This window comes from Thermobia domestica, chromosome 15, assembly GCF_964235325.1.
Source record: "Thermobia domestica chromosome 15, izTheDome1.hap1.1, whole genome shotgun sequence".
Lineage (NCBI taxonomy): Eukaryota > Metazoa > Arthropoda > Insecta > Zygentoma > Lepismatidae > Thermobia > Thermobia domestica.
Window position 1 is genome coordinate 127,262,061 of NC_137468.1, and position 21,004 is coordinate 127,283,064.

The 21,004-nt window shown below is 36.0% G+C and overlaps 2 protein-coding genes across 6 annotated transcripts in view; one reads left to right on the forward strand and one right to left on the reverse strand.

Moving 5' to 3' along the window:
- slif (cationic amino acid transporter slimfast) overlaps window positions 1-21,004 on the reverse strand; it is a 638,367-nt gene that overhangs the window by 373,959 nt on the left and 243,404 nt on the right. The window contains exon 2 of one of the 4 annotated variants that reach the window (XM_081740111.1): window positions 15,212-15,298. The exons of 2 other annotated variants lie outside the window; for them this stretch is intronic. The gene's annotated coding sequence lies outside the window, so the exon portion shown is untranslated. Of the gene's footprint in view, window positions 1-1,022; window positions 1,202-15,211; window positions 15,299-21,004 lie in introns of all 4 variants that reach the window. One more of the 4 variants, XM_081740110.1, reaches the window with a different exon arrangement.
- LOC145671225 (uncharacterized) overlaps window positions 1-21,004 on the forward strand; it is a 315,575-nt gene that overhangs the window by 201,281 nt on the left and 93,290 nt on the right. The window lies entirely within an intron of this gene.

The window sequence follows — 21,004 nt, forward strand, 5'->3', positions numbered from 1 at the left end:
AATATACTTATGCACATCTTGTTAAAAGATCTGGCATTCCACTTAAATTTTAGATTATATTCTCGCTGCAATAAAAAGTAAATTACACTACTTTAAATAGTTATCTCAATCAAAGATTTTACTTAATTTCATGTAAAAAAAAAAATACAATGATTTACATAGCTGTTTTAAACAAGACTGTACATACTTAAAATAATTATCTTAATCTAAAATGCAGTTGGAAAATACCAAAACTAATATGAACAGATGAATGTATTAAAGAATATAAAGATTATTCTGTCAAAGTTAAATATGACACTATATTAGACGCCAACTAAATATGATATTTGCTACTTGATCTTTTCCATTTAGAAACTACTTGATCTTTTCCATTTAGAAACACTTTCTGAATATCTTTTATTGTAATTGAGGCTCGAAAGCTCAATAAACCAAGGGGTGAAAGGAGAAAATTTATCCATTCAAAGCAATTTCTCCAAAATACAGGAAGCGATGTAGTGTTCATTCCTTCTTGTGTGTATTGTCAGTAGCTCGGCTCGCTTTCCTCAGAGAATAATTTCACGCTACTATTTTAATAGGGTTAGAGGTTCTAGTAGATAGCAATCTTTATAAGATATGCAAACCGCACAACTGCAAAACCTCCGAGGTTGAATTACACATATTCTTGTCACAACAAGTTTTAAGCCTTCCACTTCCCAGGTCCGCTTAAGGTCTGAAGCGAAACCGCTGCTGTACACTACAAAATATTAAATCATTTACCAGTGTTTAAGATTTTAACATGGGAATCGTTGGTTTTATGCAACGAGTATTCGATGACTGGCTGGAAACATAAGAAAAATATGTTTTGAAATTCCTAACATTTCAGCATTAAAAGTCATGTATTAAAAAGTTCATTCTTTTAGAAATCTTGATGACTCAGTAAGACATTCGCGTCAATATAAGACCGCTACTTACTGTTAGTAATACTCACCTACTACTCCAACAAATAAAGTGAAGAACACCTGAATCACAGACAAATGGTTTACCTTTAAAGTGCTACTTGTCTTGTGTGAAGACTGCTTTTGATTTCATCTATTGTGGGATCCTTGGAGGTATCACACATAAAACATACAACTGCATATTATAAATTTCTAGTCCGTAGTTTCTCACTACACATCCTTCACCACTGCTAACTCTGCAGTAAACGCGATAATGTCATTCACACCTGTTCATACAGATAAGATCATAAATCTCTTATATGGAGAACCTTGGTTGTGTAAACATGTCAAATCAATACTTCAAAATATATTTTCTTATATTATATATGTTCAGTTAGTGAACACCGAAATGGGTACACGGCCAAATATATAGACAAAACTTTCGTGACACATATAGATACGAATTTTCACCTTGAACATTTAATATTACGAATAGTCAATAATAATTTATATGGACAAATTACTGCATGCTAAGGATACTGATTTCACTAGTACTGAAGCTGTAGTAGATATGAATAGAGTAAACAATATTACATTCTGTATCCCTCTTTGGACTAATGTGTTCACGTCAACAATCATTACTCTCAATATTGCTTGGCAGATACGAAGGTGTGAGAGGTCCCTGATTCGATCCGAGGTCGTGAGCTTGTAGTGGACGTGTCCGTAGTTTCCCTGCATGTTACGGGTACTGATTTTACTAGCTTACTGAAGCTGCAGTAGATACGGATATAGTGAACGAAATCATTTATCACAAATCTCTTAGGTCTAGTATGTATTCATGTCAACAATCATTCCTCTCGATACTTGCGGACAAGATGGTTCCTCTCTAGTGTGAGAGGTCCGTGAGTCGATCCGAGGTCATATAAGCTTGTGGTGGACTGCAAAGTGTCCTTGGGCTTCCTCGGGCTCTTCCAGTCTTCTCCCACGTTATCATTCCAGCAATTTCTTCATAATGCCATCTTCATATTACGACAATTGCAACTCTCATCTTTTTTTCTTAACGTTTATGGGAAATAAACGCTGAAACACGCCTTTAATTATTTTGAATGAGAAGTCCAAACACCAAATTTCGTATCTGTAACCATAATAGACAAATATGGACATTTTAATAATTACCACCGTTATATCCATCTTTCCACGCCGAATTTCCGAAAGTGCATCACAAATCCTACGTACCGGTACTGTCCAAATTTGAAAATTCTAGCTTAAGTGGTATGGTCTGGGCGCTGATTAGGCAGTCACTAAGGACTCTTATTTAGGGAATAGATGAAACGCCGGTTCTCACGTGGAGAATAGGTTTATGGGAAGTATTTGACCCCCACAGGATATGCATTTCAACGAAAATGTAAAGATAAAAACTTGCAAGATAACATTTTTGGTATAAGTATTTGAGCCGCCTTACTTACGTAGCATACGCCCTTTAATCAGTGATATGATAAAATCCTAGCTTGACTAACTGGTACTAACTATGCCCCAGAATTTATATCAAATTGTTCAGACGTTTCCAAGTGATACGATCACAAACAGACAACGTAGCTTTTGATATGGCGAAAGAAGTATAGAGAGCAATCTCCTACCCTTCCTTAAAGCAAGAAATTTGGAAAGGCTCGGACACGTGTCCCCTTATTTGTAATGAGAAGTTTATGTGCCGAGTTTCTTATTTCTAGTTTGAGGGTTCCCAATATATTTTATTTTTCACTTAAATTATTCATACCAATATCATTTTATAAAAGAAAGACATGGGCCTGAAAATTAGCTTGTTCCGTAAGTTCCCCTAAATTTCGAGGTTTCCTTAGTTAAATAAAGTAATTTCTTAATAAACTTTCACAGAAATGATTCGATTCTGCTGCAATGTGGCGTATACTTTAATTACCAATGACCCCTCTGCGAAAGGTTGGGATCTGTCGTATTAAAATATATATGATTTTGTACAATATGCCGTGTATTTTATTTCAGGTTTTCCAAAGATTCCCCTTGGATACAGTTAAAATTAGTGAAGAATAATGGGATAGATTATGCTTAGCAGTTAAAAAAAAAAATCCCTCGAAAATTTCGTTATCAGCTATGCTTGAGTTTAGAAGTAGTCACGGATACAAAAGCGAACACCCCTTGTGATTTAGAAAATATTTCCCACGATAGCTTTCGTAAAAATATACACTATATTCAATCAAAATCTATATGTTCTGTGAGGTTTCCTCACGATTCCACTACTTGGAGATGGAATCAGCCAAAAATAAGGGAGGCAAAAACCCTCCTCTGCTGAAAGAAATTATGTTCCGCGAAAATTCCTAAAATAAACCCGATTTGTATAAAACAATGAAATTGGTAAAGTAGGTGAGAAAAACCTGCAATTCAACAAAAAGGAAAAGATCCTTTCTTTCTCATTTATAATGCATAGCATCAAAAGTAGCAAACTTCTATCATTGGACTCAAACTTGCATTTGCTTGTATGTCCTTTATCTGTTCCGCAAAAAACTACAATTTATCCAATTTTAATGAAGATGGGTTTGTGGCTTCCTACAGTCTTTCGAAATAGTTCTGTTGTTTGGACTTTAACTAATTGAAGTGGGAAATGAGGGCAACATTCACTCAATGTTGCAAGTCAGCATATTTTGTATATTATATTATATTTTATATATATATATATATATATATATATATATATATATATATATATATATATATATATATTTGGTTTAGGAATTAATTCGTGCGGGTGGACAAGAGATGGCGCAACGAACGGAGCGTCCCACAGTTCCGTGTATCCACACATGTGTTGCAAACCCCTGTCATCGCGTATCGTTCGTAGTATAGGGCAGTTGATTAAAGCGTCAACAACACCAGTTTGTAGTTAAGTGAACATGGCGCAATTTGTGCCTGATAAAGTGTTTTTGCGGGGTGTCCTGCTGCATTACTTTAACATGCAGAAAAGTGCGACTGAAAGTCATCGTATTTTTGTGGAAGTGTATGGTGACCATGCTCTAGCTGAGCGAACGTGTCAGAAGTGGTTTGCGCGGTTTAGAAGTGGTGATTTCGGCTTGGCAGACCAAGAGCGAGCTGGACAGCCAAAAAAATTTCAAGACGAAGAATTGACAGCATTGCTCGAGCAGGATTCGTGTCAAACGCAGGAACAACTTGCAGCAGCATTAGGCGTTGATCAAACAACAGTCTCCAAACGCTTGAAGGCCATGGGAATGATTCAAAAGATGTCACATTGGGTTCCACATGAATTGAAAGACAGAGACGTTGAAAGACGAAAAACCATTTGCGAATTGCTGCTTCAACGACAGAACAGAAAGGGGTTTCTGCATCGAATTATTACGGGTGATGAGAAGTGGATCCATTACGAGAACCCTAAACGAAAAAAGGCCTGGGTGAAACCAGGTGAACCAGGTCCATCACAACCAAAACGAGATATTCACTGTGCAAAGGTTATGCTGTGCATATGGTGGGATATGAAAGGTGTGGTGTACTATGAGCTGCTGCAACCGGGTGAAACTATGAATGGAGAACGTTATCGACAACAATTAATGCGTTTGAAGCAAGCTCTGGCCAGAACACGACCAGAATGGGAGAACAGACATGATAAACTTATTGTTCAACATGATAACGCTCGCCCACATGTCGCAAAACCGGTCAAAACCTATTTAGAAAATGTCGGATGGGAAGTTTTACCCCACCCGCCGTATTCACCAGACGTTGCTCCTTCGGACTACTACTTGTTCGATTGCATGAACAACGATTTGATTGGACAGCGGTTTACTTCTTCAGAAGATATCGAAACATGGGTCTCTGACTGGATCGCTTCCAAGGATGAGGACTTCTTTCGCCACGGAATCCGTACATTGCCTGACAGATGGGCGAAATTGGTGGGTAGCGATGGACAATATTTTTCTTAAGGTATTTATGTATTTTGTGTTTGTACTACAGCTTCAATGTGTGCGTACCAACCGCACGAATTAATTCCTAGACCAAATATATGGTGTAAAAGTGTTGGCCATCTTGAATGTTTCGTCCGCCATCTTGAATCGCTTAAGCTATCAACCAAGGATGTTATAAATAGAGGATTCGCCCATGTGTATCTCCATCCTATTAAATTGATGAAGCTAAAAAACAACCGAGCATCGGCACGTCTGATTGGCTACTCTCGTTTCCGACATCGTCTGATTGGCTACTTTCGTTTCTGCCATGTTTGTTGGCTCAAAACATAGCGATCCTATTGGGCGGAGTGGGCAGAGTAGGGGTGGCGAAACTGTGACGTATGGCTTCAAGATTTTATTGTAAGGGCAGATCCTCTATTTATAAGATCCTTGCTATCAACATCACAGCATGCTGATGTTGCAGCTAAGCCGTACATTTCGCCTATTTTGGTCCATGTATTCTTCAGAAAATAGCTGGGAATTCCTTGCGCCCTCAGTGTACACAAATGATTAGTGCACTTTTGGATATTCTGGGTACAGTTTCTTTGTGAGCCGCCTGTCGTCGTTGTTCTATGATTCTTAGTGCGTTCCCCATAAAACTATCTGTAAAACTAATATTTCTGTAATCATATTTCTATTCAGTGTACAAATATCTATTTCATCTACAAACACAATAATTATAATGAAATAAACGCTTGTTCCGTTCAGACGCGGTGACAAAATTCTTTTCTTTATTCTGGGAAACATAATTGTGATTACTTAGAAATTCTAATTTCAGAGCGTAATCCAAATAAGTCCAATGAAAATCAAACCGCTAATGTTAATTTCATTAGTATTAAATTAGTTATAAAATTTCTAAATTCAGGTCTTATAGGGTAAATGCGACAGTAGTCGACCGAATTTGACAACTATCTACTTTGAAGCTTTGCTAGTGCTGACTGGTTTATTACAAAAGAAAGAAAGTACATTGCATTTTATAGAGTGCAATGTTCTGCAAAAATACAATGGATCAAACGTTGAGTAAAATTCTTCTAAGGTTTTAAATTTAAATTTTGTGAAAACTACTAAAACGTATAGTACTCGACAATATAAAATCAGTGGTTGACCTGTGTTTGTTACAGTAGTCGACCACTAAAAATATTAGACAGTTATATGCCTAAAATATGAAAGATATGCCTAAACACTTAACAATATATTACAAAACTTAAAAAAAAAAAAACACTTTTCGTGTATGTTGTCCCTTCTAATAAACTAGTATAGTGCAAAGAACTGTAATACTAATGTTAGTAATACGTTTGCTTACATCCTTCTACAGTTCAACAGAAATTCTTCATCACTGGAGTTACTTTGTCCATAAAAGCATCGAGGATACTAAAATTCTTCATAAGTGTATGGAGTTGATGCTTCTAAATCAGGATAAAATGCTCGGTGTATTTAGGGAATGCATACCAAATGCAATTTCCCGGAACATTGGTTACACGTAACGCACTTTAGCGGGTTATTCAATTCAGTGTCAACGTACTGTTCACATTGCATACACTCAACTTTTCCATTTGCAGCATCATCTCCAACGTCATTTGTCCTTCTGCTTTTCTCCCTATTTGTTGGCACACTTTTGCACAGGTGTGTTACACTGAAAGAAGTCCCAATGGTATTTGTTAGGCCTATGTTATTTTGAATTACATTTTCGTCCTTGTCTTGCATGTCCTTGACAAAACGTTCTCCACTGTCTTCAACTTGATTTTGGTTACTTTTGTCTCGGTTCAAAGTAGACGTTCCTTCCAAAGTAACTGGCTTTCTTTCATATTTCCTCTTTTCCTTTGTTTCCGTAGATTTTCTTTTACGCTCTTCTTTCTTTCTCTCCTGTAAGACTTAAGCTTTCTCTTTCTTTGAGTAGTACTTAATCCATTCAGAAGAAGACACGACGAAGGAAGTTTCTCTAATCTTCTGTTGCTATTCTTCCTCGCTGATGTTCCTTCGCCTGGCCACCACAAATGATCTAGAAAAGAACTTGATGTGTACAAGTCTGAGGAAGATTTTTAACTTGACTAGTACCTTGGTCACTAGCGTCAACTTCACGCAATTCCGGCGTAACAGTTTGGAATGCATTTTCTTTTGTAGCTTCCATTTCTCCCGTACACAAACTATCGGGTCTGTTTTCAACACCTTTTTGCCAAAGTTTTCGCCACAGTGTAAATATAGCAAGTTCGTGATCAGAAACATTCGTTTCTTCACAAGATTCCGCTGGTTTTTGAAACTTTTGTGTCACATCTAACCCAAGTTCATAGTTCCAACCTCGAGCGCAATTTTGTATTTCTCATTAATAATTGTAGATTTACTGATATCTTGAGAAACACTACTGAGTAAGGAATCATTGTTTCTTGATTTGAAACACTTCGTATAATCAACGTTATTGGACTCACATGAGAAAAGTCCGCATTTTTGAAGGCATTTTTTATGATTCCTGGTGTTGCTCTACGTGGTATTACTTTCAAGAGAAATGGACAAAAAGATTGTTTAGATAGGACCTGGTTAGGATTCTGTCCTTACCATTCATGAACAATTCGTTTCCACTCAGTATTCAAGCCTCTAAAAACTCCTACATCAGCAGGTTGCAATATATGTGTAGCATTAGGGTAAAGGGCATACAAGATGATACCGTTATCTGAGCAGAACTGGCTTGTGTGAAAAGTGTGTATTATGCCCATCAACAAGAAAAAAGACGGGAAACATGGTTTGTTCTTTCAACCATGGTAGAAGTAAATTTGCAACATACTTGTAAAAAGTTTCAGACTTCATCCATCCAGAATCGGATAGACCTAAGCCACATCCTGCCGGAACCGACTCCACGATGTTTTTAGGAGGTTTTACATATGGAAATACAACCATCGTTGGTAAAGTTTTCCCATCAGCAGTAAAACAGCTAGTACTGCAAGGACCTAGGCCAGCTACCAGAAGTAACAACTTTTTGCATCGTGTTTAGAAGATAATTCTTTTTTCTAGGAAACCCTGATTTCGCCACAGCATTCAACCAATCTGCAAGTTGTTTCTCTTCTTTCTCTGACAATATAGTTGAGGGACCCGTTTATCTTCCTTCTGGACGCCTGCCGTATAATTTATCTACAAGTTGTTTTTGGCACACCAAACGTACTAGAGGCTTTCCGCGCACTCATTCCCTTCGACCTTACGGCTTCCAAAGCATTCTTCATAGAATCTTCAGTGTAGTTAAACAAACGTTTCTTGTTGACTGGAGCTTTGACTTAGACCGTTTTCTCTGAAAACAAGAGAGATTGTTTCAGGTTTTCGGTCATGATAAGAATGGTAAGTACAATTACACAGCAAGAAAACTGTTAGTGTCTGTACACACCATTCGATTTTTTTCTACGCTAATTGTCGTACTACAAGGTTATCCTACATTGATTTAAATAAGGTTATTCCCATTTATTGGATTACGATTCGGAATCGAATGAAACTAACAAAGTAATTACTGTATCTGGCTTATTAAATGTAATTTGTGTGAGTCATACGACAGAAATCGAATGGTGTGTAGAATCACTTAGGGGAAACAGGCAAGCGAACATAATGAAAAATAGAATAAAATGTTTCCTGCCTAAAGAAATAGGGCGAATTTTGAGCCCAACACTTAACACTTTTGAACTCAGCAGTTATGCGTGATCAAACCTAAACTGCATATCGGCTTCAAAGTTGGCTATGTTGCAGAGTATTGCCCCTAATTTAAATGAATAGAAAGGTAGGACCTATCATGAAAATGATAGGTATGAACTAAGCTACATCATTTAATGATGTGTTTATCGCTAGAAATACTTTCAATCTCACTACTTTCCAAGTTTCTACATTAAATTGGCTTTTTTCTAAAATGAATAATTAAATCAAGACAAAGTGTTTAATGAAATGCCTTACGAGACAATTCATGACGATAACCAGTAACAATTGATGATTAGGAAATTATTTAGCACTATTTTTCAAACCAGACTTTCAATAATTAGATCAAATACAGTAGTCGACCACGAAGGTACAGAAGTCGACCACCCTAGGTCGATTACTGTTTTCATTCAAAAGTTAACAGTATTTCCTACTTTACATGCTTTATTATTTCTTTCGCGGAACTTTGAGACAAGAATCGTATCAATATTTAATGGCTATCGGAAAACATAGTAGTCGACCAAGGTGGTCGACTTCAAAATGTGAATTCACATCGTCAATACAGTAGTCATCCACCCCCTAATATGCATAACGAAAAATGTTTTAACAATAAAACATTAATTAATACAATCTTTAATAATTATAGATTACCGCGTCAGAAATTCAAGTTGATCAGTTCATTTTAAGGGGATCTTATACCTTTTACCACTGGCTTCTCAGTTCCCATAAGATAACGTAAATTTTACTTCATGAATATCTAACGAAATATGGCACGTAACAACTTAAAATCTTCCATATAAATAGAGAAAATCAGTAGAAATTAAGTAGTTGTTTCAATTTCACGCGCGAGTAATGAATATTTTTTGGTAACATTGTAGTGGGCTATATATTACATAGTGGTTGAATGTATCTGCTCCAATTTGGTCTTCACGAACAGATGTGCTGCTGACAGGCAGAGATTTGCCCCTCCAAGTCCTTTTCCAATGGGTGTGGTAGAACGCCCCGGGATGCCACCCTCATCCTATTTGTTTCCTTCGTTTCTGCAGAGCAGGTAGATTTTCTTATAAATGCCAGAAAGAAAGAACACGACAATTTGAACTCTGCTTCTTACGATTTCCTGCTGCTGCATTAGTTCCAACTTTATAATAGCACTGCCTCAACTGTAAAAAATGTACTGTGGGTAGTAGGATCAACAGTTCGATACAGATCATGGCTGAAATTTATTGTTCCTTTGCAGCACTAAGTTTGTATGAAACATTTACATGAATACAAAATTCCCTCTAGTGACTGGGATTTGAAATTCGTAGTGGGTAGTTACTCCACTTCCTGGCAACATTATTCAAATTTTCAGGAAGTAATGAAGAAAACTTTATTTCAAGATCCATTCAACAGAAACGATGGACCGAAACCCATGAACCAAATTGCCTGTGAATAAACATACGTAAGTAACATTTCAAAAATACAGCAGCTCTTCCCGTTGGTATAGTGCCTAGCTCGGTCATTTTGGAGCACGGATCTCGGGTTCGATACCCGATGGAAGAGCCTTGAAATTTCAATGCGTTACTAAGGATACGGATCCCACTGAAGGCTCCGTAATCACCAGTCTCTTACAACACTAGTGCAGAAAGGGAAGCTAAACGCTAAATCCACAAAGCCAACCAAGCTAACAAAGGACGGTCGCAGTAATATCACCATAATTTAGACTACGTGGGCGATTTTATAATGTTTCAGACTATGGTCATTAATATAAGTAGAACTAGGGCTTCGAATATTTCTAGTTCTTGTTACTCGAAAGTAAGTAAAGGTAATAGATACACATGGTATTAGGAAATAACTTTGAGAAGTGAATCCTCAAGCGTAAACGTGAAAAAGCCTATAGAGCAATCTTGGTGCACAAATGCGTTATTTCAGAGATACAGTCCGCAGAAAGTTGGTTGTAATGGTACAAAAAAGAAATAACTAGAGAGCGAAATGTTGGATAAGTGATTATTTTCAGCCTAGATTCTAATTGATATAGGAAGTGTGTCAGTTTTCCAGGATTCTCCAGGAAAGGGGTCCATTTTCTTGTACCTCTAAAAATAAGAGTGATTTAGTTTCCTGAAGGGTGAAAATTAGGGAGAAAAAGGTCTTCTCGGAAACGTCTCCAACGGATTTTGTTTGTTTCATACTTCAATATTGTAATTACAACCCTATACTGTGTTGTGTTTTTAGGAAAAAAAAAGAAGTATTTCAGTCTTGGGATGAGTTCTTTTCTGACTATATATATATATATATATATATATATATATATATATATATATATATATATATATATATATATATATATATATATATATATATATATATATATATATATAAAAAGACCCAGGCCATCCTGTTTGTAACCTGACAATATAGAGTAACTCATTTGTCCTACAAAGAATCCACAGGGTAGTTTACTCTTGGAAATAAGTTTCGATTTTCTAAAAATCATGACCCAGATAACTGAGTTAAATAAATATTTTATTAATGACCGCAAACCGGTCCAACTCGAGGTCAAAGGTTAACTAGCTCTTTTCGCAAGACTTTCATTACAAAAATATGTAAACGCTTACAGAATTTTATTGAAGATTATGTAGCCTTATTGGTTGTCATAGAATAGGATAATTGAAGGTTTTATACTTCCAGCTTTATCCTAACTTAGCTCTAACCCAATCTATCTTAGGCTCTTATCTATTTCTTAACTGTAACTGTATGAACCAAATAATCTTAGATGTTTACAATTTCTTATCGATTATTACAAATCTAAAGTAGATTTAACTTCATGCAAATAATTTTATATATTAGTTTCCATAACTCACAATCCCTTATTCAGACGCGCTACTCGGTCTAGCTTAGTCAATCTTGAACAGTGCTGAATGGGCAGACTAGTAAATAATTTGTGCTCTGCTGGTAACTAGTTTATGTATGACATCGAGTTTGACTTATTTTATGGTTTAAAAAATAGAAGACACGATTATCCATAAGGTAAAGAAAATTGTTCAAAAACAAATAGCAGTATCAGGTGTACACCACGCAAAGGAGTTTGTTTTTTGTGGTACGATATTTTCACAATTAATATTGAAACTGGAAATTGTAGTAATTTCTACTACTTCCGGTTTTAGTAGAGAATAAACTAGAGACGAAATAGATTCTTGTGCAGACGACTAATTGATTGCAGAAAACCGCTTTTGTTGTATATTACAGTTCTTATTCTATAGCTATCACCGTTAAAACCGGAAGTGGTTGATTTCCATCTCTTTTGGTTTGAATAGAGGCTTAAGACTGAAGATAGTAATTATTTTTAGAACGCTGAATAGGAAGTAAACCGCTTCTTGCTTTTACCATTCCTGTTCTATGGAGATCATTACTGAAACCGGAAGTGGTTAATTCCTACGACTTCAGGTTTCAATTGAAGATCAAAAGAGGAGATGAAAGGAAGACTTGAGACGCTTGAGAGCCATTCGATTGAAGGAAACCGCTTTCATCTATTTTTTTTTTACTGTTTTTGCTCCACGTAGATCAATATTTATTGAAACCAGAAATTATAGTTAATTTGAATCATTTTCGGTTTTAGTAGAGAAAAATGAAATGAAATCTTTGAGTTTTACGTCCCACGATTATGCCGGTTAGGCTAAAGGAGACTGTGATGATGAGAGATGAGTGAAAATGGTGGAATGAAGAAGGTGGGAGGAAACGGGAGAACCTCGAGAAAACCCACGAGCACTGTTTGTCCACCACAAAGTTCACTTGGCGGGGGCTGGGATCGAACCCGGGACCCCAAGCACCAGAGGTGAACGCTCTACCACTGAGCCACCGCGCCCCCGATTTTAGTAGAGAGTTAATAATAGAGATTAAATGTGTTCTTACGAAGCACAAAACCGGATCTCACTACATATTACTGTTTTGGATTTATGGTGATCAATGATCAAACCGGAAATAGTTTATTTAAACCACTTCCGATTTGAGTAAATGGTATTAATAACAAACTCAATTTCTGACTCTTGACTCTATATTTTGACCAATTTTGGTGATCTAGGAAGTTTTTCTTTTTTTTTTTTGTCTCACACGGACAGGAGTTTTGGTAAACCAAACTAGTTATTTTAAAAAAGGAAAACTTGTTTTCTGCCACCCCTGCTTACAATTAATTCGTTCTAATCGCAGAAATATACTGTGGTTTTCTGTGATTAATATAAAACGAAAAGAAACCTATCCATCCAGAAAACAAAACAAATAGGCAAATAAGAAACATGTAGACTTTCTTTGGTTGTATAGTACTATAGTTGTCAGTGGCAGAGGTGAAAGCAGAGGCAGAGAGAATTCGTCAGCTTGAATCAACGAAAGATGTAGAAAAGCAATCGGAAACATATGTTTGATACTGAGGTTTCAAAGATCATTATCTTTGTTCTAAAGTTGCCGTCGTAAAGTTGTAGGAACTCAGTAGGGAAGTAAGGGAAGAGGGGGGGGGAGGTAAACTGCTCAAGGCGTGAATTATGAAAATGGAGGTGGTGGACATGAGTTTCGGTTTTCAAATTGCCACAATGCATCCCTTCCCAGCATGTGTTCTTTAAAGAATGTCACCCGTAGTAGTTTATGAGGTATGAAAGTGGTCTCTTGATCCTTTATCTGAAGTAATGATTCCGTCATTACGGAAGTAATTATTACAATTAATCTAAGTTATTAAGTTTAAAATTGAGATAACCACCTCCTTTGTATTGCTCTTTGGCATTCGTATAGAAAATTGCAAGTTTCTAGGTGCAGTATTTTGTAAGATATTTATGAATTAAATCTTACATGTTACCTTATGGAGAGTCTGAAGCTTGTGATGATGGGTAGACATCCCCTTAATGTAATAAAATTAAAGTTTGCTTACCTGTTTTCAAGATTCTCAAAAAAAAAAAAAAAAAAAAAATCTTGTTATTGTGCTCTCCAGCTACAGTTGCATACGACTTCACGAACAATCACATTCCCACCAAATCGCAAGGACAGTAATCCTACACAAAAAACTGAATAACCACAATACTTGAGTGTTCGAAAATGCAATGCTAGATACTGAGTGGTAATAAATAGTGATCTTACGAATAATTCTTTTTGGGGTGGACGATTGCTATAGGTAGGTCGACTATAGTCGCAACCACCCTACCATAAATGTATACGCATTATAAAATGAAATCTTTGAGTTTTACGTCCCACGGTTATGCCGGGTAGGCTAAAGGAGACGGTGATGATGAGTAATGAATGAAATGGTGGAATGAAGAAAGTAGGAGGAAACGGGAGAACCCCGAGAAAACCCACGCACACGGTGTTTGTCCACCACTGTATACGCATTAATGATATTTTTTAAAAAACATGGTTTGTCCTTTGTGTGCTAAATAGAAAAGAATAAGTACCTAACAAAACAAAAAGGGTTAATCTTTGAAAAAACCATCCTCCAAAGTACCTAAAATACTATTTCAGTTTCAAATATATTCATCCTATGTATGGAATGTCTGCTTATATCTATACAACATAAAAACTAAACAGCACGGAATTAGGTTGTTGACAAGTCTTCTACGCATTTTCAAATTGTTTGTTCGTTCTTAACGATTATGTAACTGTTAGGATACACAGACACTAAACATTAAAATATAAATAACACAATCCCAAAGTAAACTAAAATTATATGATCTCCGCAATTAGTAATAAAAATTATCAACCGTATTTTACGTATCAAATTGTTGTAACGTGTAATTTCACATTTAAATAATAAAGGCATGAGATAAAAACTATCGCATCTACATGTTAAGAACTTATTTCTACATCCAGTTTCATATACTAAAAACGCAAATCACCTATTTATAATAATTTCCTGCAACATACAAAAACTAACTCTCTCCCAGCCATATATATCATGACAGATAATAAATATCACGGACTAGTAATTCAAAGAGCTTGAGTTCCAATTCCTATTTACGTAAAATAATACTTATTTTCGTAATTCAAATAATAATAATAATAATAAATCGTAATAAGCAAAATTCCAATTCAAACTGTATTATCAATCCAAAATGTGTAAAAGAACATAGTTCTAACTTGCAAGGAACAGCAAATATCCTACAATCAAATGCAATCAATATCCTATGCCTGCAATCAGTGTCAAATAAGTCATGCTTCCGAAAAAGAGCGACATACAATTACCAGCATGCAACGTTAGCTTCTAAACCTAGCTAGTTTCGAATAGTGTACGCGTAAGCGCCACGTATCATAGAAATATCCACATTGTAATCATGTATAGTTTTTCGCACTTGTTAAAAAATTTCTTCAATACATAAGTGCACAATATTTATACTTTTCATAAAATTACAATATCAAATTCATAAATTCACGCAATTAATTATTATTTATTAAATTCAGTAATAATCTGAATCAAAATACTCAACCGAGGTTATAAGTATAACCTAAAACCGGAAGTTTCAAATGCGGCATCGCAATATTTTTTCTTCACTTTCGGTTCACGCAACAAGTTCTACGTCATAAAAAGAAAACTGGCAACATCAATGAAGCTGTGACAACAAACAACCAGGAAAATAGGCATCACCAAAGTAGCGGGCGTGTCATTAAAGGTAAGTAAAAAAGTCATTAACTTTCTCTTCCTACCTGAGCTAAAGTATAAAAGGGCCGACAAATGGCATTAACGCATGGCATAGCGAGCCTGGCGGGCGGACATACAAAATGCGCCGGCATCTATAAAGAAAAAAACTGTGACAAAGCCAGACAGTAATGGCGCCAGCGGAAACATCTTTCACACGTCATGACGTAAATAAAAAACAAACAGTGCTTCCTAATGCTTAATAAAAAATAAACAGGTCTTTCTAATGCTTGATAAAAGAATGAACAGGGTTTTCTGTGGACTGTTAAAAATGAACAGGGTTTTCCTGAGAAGGAATAAGAATGAACAGGGTTTCTAAGGGATAATAAAAATGTATATTGTTTTCTAATGAAAATCCAGATGAATTATGGGTAAAATCAGGTCACTATCGGTTCACGAACAAGTAGAAAGGTCCCTCTAAGGACACAAAAAGTATCGTAATCCCCTATATATTTCTATAACTATTCTAAAGGATAAGGTTTTCCAGAGAATTTACTGCATCATACTGATAATTTCTTCTCTAAAAACTGTGTCCGTGGAGCGTGGGACAAAAAATATGGGCTCCATTTGAACATTATTTGGTGAAGGAGTGTTCTGCACAAGAGTGAAATTTAATTTATCTTTGCTATTGGAGACAGAAGTTTTCATATTCGGCCGGAGGGAACCAAGTCCCTGGAAGTATGGCTGAAAGTAACGTTGCTGCTGGTTGCCCTAACCTTATCTTCTTTCTCTCTTTTCTAAATAGCGTGGCATCATTTATAGATCATTTTCAATGTGGTGAGAATTGGTCACATGCTATTAAAAGTCATACTTCTTATTTTAATATCAGAACACGGGCAACTCTGAAGGTGTGACTTCATCTTCGTAACCGTCTCGACCTCTGTGGGGAAAAAAAGTAACATTATACAAATATTAAATTTAATGTTCAATTCCTAGTGGAAAGGCATCATGTTCGATTGGATTGTGTTTCAATTTAGCGATCACTTAGACAGCGAGGCTATATGGGAAGTAGGATCCGAACCGCATGAGGTCCCACCGAGAATCGAACAGGGTGCCTCTCTGGCCTAGGCCTGGGTTGACGTAGGGATCTGATTTTTTTTCTAAAAACACATTGTTATGTACATAATACGTGTGCAAAATTCCAAACTTGTATCTTAAATACAAAGGGCAGAAAAATTGTTGAAAGTCTGAATTTAGACTCTCTTTATACACACACATACGTATATACTTATTATAAAAAATTACTGCGTCATTACTATTTAGGCTAGAGTCATGGCTTAAACGTTATTTTCTTTAGTATAACAAGCCCTTTTTAACGGTGCCACACACATGTACGTATCGTATTCCTGAATCGGAAAAATCGGGGAAACTATTTTTTTTTTCTGAAAAAATCAGCCCCTCGGAACATTTACGGCCCTCGTGCCTGGACTCGGCTTCACGTAGAGATCTCAGAAAAATTTGAGAAATATCCAAAGGTATCCTCGTCGCCATAAGTGCCTTTACATCACAGTGACGGGTATGTGACCGCGCAGTACTCCAAGGAAGGGATGGTTGTATAAGAATTTGTGATTAATTTTGAAGAGTTTTTATTTTGACTAGGGAATTAACATAGGTGAAGGGAGTAAAGACACAGATTTGAAGCATCAGTTCACTGCTATTGAAGCATCAGTGCACGAAAAGATTCGTATTCTCAGTTTTTCTATTTATTGTTTTATATGTTAAGTTAAACACAACAATATGTATCACTGATATCGCAGATCGTATTATTTTTTAAAATCGTGTTTGTAACCTATTGTCAAAACATTCATCTCCAGACATGATGTAGAGAGAAGAGAAAGAGATACGTCATCTGTAATATATGTATATGTGATTCACTAAGTAACTGTAGAAATTAGTTCAAGGACACATAAGAGAGCGAAAAGGAGGTCTAGAAGTCTGAACTTTTTAGAGACGTCCTAGATAGGTGAAAATATAGTTAAAAATTGCAAAGGGTATCATGTAATTTACCTTTCTTTTCTTATATTCTAGTATACTTTTTCTTTCACATCCAAACATCTCTATTCAGAATTATGAGATAAAGGTGAAGAGAGAAACATTTCCATTTCAAGAATTATATCAGGAAAAAAATCTTTTGACTTAGACTAGATTCGAACTCGCAACCCTTGAACCCATGGCTCAGCGCTCTACCGATTGAGCTAACAACTTCTGTTGGCAAAGCCTGATTTCTACAACTACCGGTTGCTGAATGGTGTGTATTAACCAAGTTTGCCGAGATAATTGCTTCATATAGGTATTGCAATAATAATAATAATAATAATAATAATAATAATAATAATAATAATAATAATAATAATAATAATAAAGCAGAAGAAGAAGAACAGAATTTAAAAGTCGCATATGTTAAAAGTTTGACGTGCAGAGTAAGTCCTAATATGAGATTTTATTATTTATATATAATAAATGTAAGCGTGGTTTATTCGTGCGTGCTACTCAAACTGCGCAACTCACTACCTAGTCCCATAAGAGTAGGTACAGTAGCCTTGCGTCCTCCAACCGTGAAGAATGTTTGGGTTTGAACCTATGCGTGTCCTAAGAGGAAGGAAGAGATTGAAAGAAAGAAAAGTGGTTTAGAAATTATGCAAACGTAGAATATCTCACGAGGTGAGGTGATATAGAGTTCAGCGTGTCTTTCAGCTACTACTCTATACAAGACGTGCATCTACGACTTAACGTGGAACCCGAACCACACGACTCCTGACGGGAATCGAAATCCGTATCACCTCTAGTTCTATTATGGGAGACATAGGAACATGTAAAAATAATCGAAAATGAACGATATTAATGTTAAATCCATAGCTTTTAAGTACATGAATTATGTATGATACCCTCTATATCGTTCACATCAAAGTTTAGCATTATCGGCATGGAGGTTTAATGGGAGGGGTGAAAATGAAAAATTCCTAATTGAAAGATATGAGTATCTATTCAATAGCTTTCGGGGTCGCTGAAATGAATAATTACACTCCCGATACTATTAAAGCCCAAAGCTTTACTCTTTCGTTAGCAGGAAGTTTATTCATTTACTTAACTCAGGACACCTTAAAGTTAAGGATATAAAACTCGATGCATATATTTCTAATTCAAAATTATTAGATACGTATTGCAGCTTAGACTTCTAAAGAGGGGAAGGGACAATTTATGCAATGATTTCCTTCACATTCGAATAAAATACTGCCCCATTATATTGCGAAAACTCATTTCGAGTAGTGTCATTGCTAATAGTTTTCCGTATTTGTTTATATCCCTACTCATTTATAACAGTATCTCACTTTTCCTGTGACGAGAGCAACACCTAAGCAAGCATTCAGTAAAGTAAATGCCATTAAAATCTATATTCATAGCACAGTGGTGCAAATAAAGTTGAGTTCTTTGGCAATCTTTAGCATGGGAAGCGAATAAAGCCACCACATTGGAAAAGTAGCTAATGAATTCCTTTCCGAAAAAGATCACCCGCCAGGCCCGTATCCACGGGGGGGGGGCAAGGGGGGCCGGGCCCCCATAAAATTTCAAGGTAGGATTCCAAATGAACTATAATATGGTGATCAAGTATAAAATGATTGGGTCGGGCCTCCCTAACTTCTACCGCCCCCCCCCTAAATTTTTGGGCTGGCTACGGGCCTGTCACCCGCACATTTATTTTACAGATTGTGGTTTATAGCTATACTTAAGTTCGTTGAAATTGCTCCAGTGGGGCGAAACACTGAAGCCATTCGTAACAAAGCGGGAAGGGACATGTTAAAGTAGTCAAATATGAACAACATTATTATCGAAATCATAGTTTTCGTGGTCGCAGATTAATAGTGACGCTGTCGATGTTGCTTAAGTACAAGTTAAGCCTTGGTTGGCATGGAGGTCAGAGTTGGCATGGAGGTGACAGGCAATAAATAAATAAATAAATAAATAAATAAATAAATAAAATCGAAAACATCCTATATTTGTGTCGAATATATATTTTTCGGAATCTCTGACATAAATAATAATATTCCAGATGTGGTATATGACCAAGGTCGGCCCCATTCGCATGCGGTTTCAGAGGAGAGAACCGGTGAAGATTTCAGAACAGTTCCTTTTACTTAAGTTTCAGTACACTGAGAGTGAAGAGTGGTAATACACAAATACCGTTGTCACATCCGGACCTATCAGAGGTAATTATGATTTCTGGGGAACTGTCGCTGCTCCAGGGAGGCATTATCCCCTGATCAGTCCCTAAAATTCTTACTGCTTTACAGGGGCATATATATATATATATATATATATATATATATATATATATATATATATATATATATATAACAGTAACAGGGTCGGTTGTAGACATTTCGTAAGTATAAGCCAACAATATATAGGCTATATGATAATAAAAAAATAGAATGCTGTAATGGACAAAAATTCTTCAGATAATTGTTACAATTACAAATTTCTTCAATATATAATAATCCAGTTTTCCTGTGAGTATTAAAGAAAATGGCGAAATTAAACCTAATTAACTGTGGATGAATCATGACCAAAGTCCCAGTGTTAATAATTTATATCTTTTTTTATTAAATAGGCACAGGAAACAACTAAAATATATACCTAAGATGTGTTTTGACAAATACAGTGAAACATAAAAGTCGAAATAGAATAAAACTAATGAGCTTTAAGTCTAACATTATCACAGGTTTGATTTTGACAAAGAGATATGCTCTTACACTTCATTAAAAGCATATTTAAATATTGTTTTCTAGTGATACAAATATGGTAATTAGCTTAATTTTGTCGTTTTCTTTGTTACTGTAAAGTTCATGTTATAAAGACACTTTTCTGGCTTTCAATTTGGCAAATCTCTTATTATTGCATCCATATCAATTTCATTCAGAATGTCATCTTCAATGGCCATCAAAGCTAGTCCATTTAATCGTTCTTGAGATATACTTGATTTAAAATAATTCTTTATTAATTTTAGTTAAACTAGTTCAATACACGACAAATGACAAAAGTGTGTGTCTTAATTGATATGTAATTTGTCCCCGATCGGTGGCAGAACCTTAAAATCAGGTTTCTCTGCAAAAAAATTCTTTTCAGGGCTCCTTAGGCCTATAGAACAATTCAATTCTTTCATGTTTCTTTCCAACATAGACGTTCGAAATCAGGCAGTAACACAATGTAAACACAAGCAATGATTCACCCAAGATTTTTCTTTGGGGTCCGAAGATTTTTTCGGAATAGCCTATAAAATGCAAATAATTTTGTGTATTTGCCCAATGAAATTGTGCTAATTGGGGGATCCAGACTCTCAGACTATATGTTCATTGTTTCGTCCACACATATTTTTAGGGAGCCACTGCCCCCCGGGAGGAGATCAAAATAATACGTCTATAATATAATAATAAATAGAAGAGTACCAGCAGTGGCCCTCTGAATACTAAGTGTGCCCCCCCGGAAGATTTTTTCCGAATGGAACACTGCACCTAGCGCGACAAGATTTGTGGCTGTCTCGTCTCGAAATTGTGCTGTAAAAGTGATGGCTCGACTCGAAAAATGTATATTTCTCTATTGGAAGAGCCGTGTCTCGACTCGAATTTTGTCTGGAAAATCCTGTCTCGACTCGTCTCGTGCGCATCCCTAGCACCTATGTCGGTACATCCCTGAACACAAGTAACTAATAATCAAAACTCTACTTTGCATTAGAATTATTACTAATTTAAAATATCGCTCCATCTAAATTTAATAACAGAGAATGGATTAATAATTATTGTTAT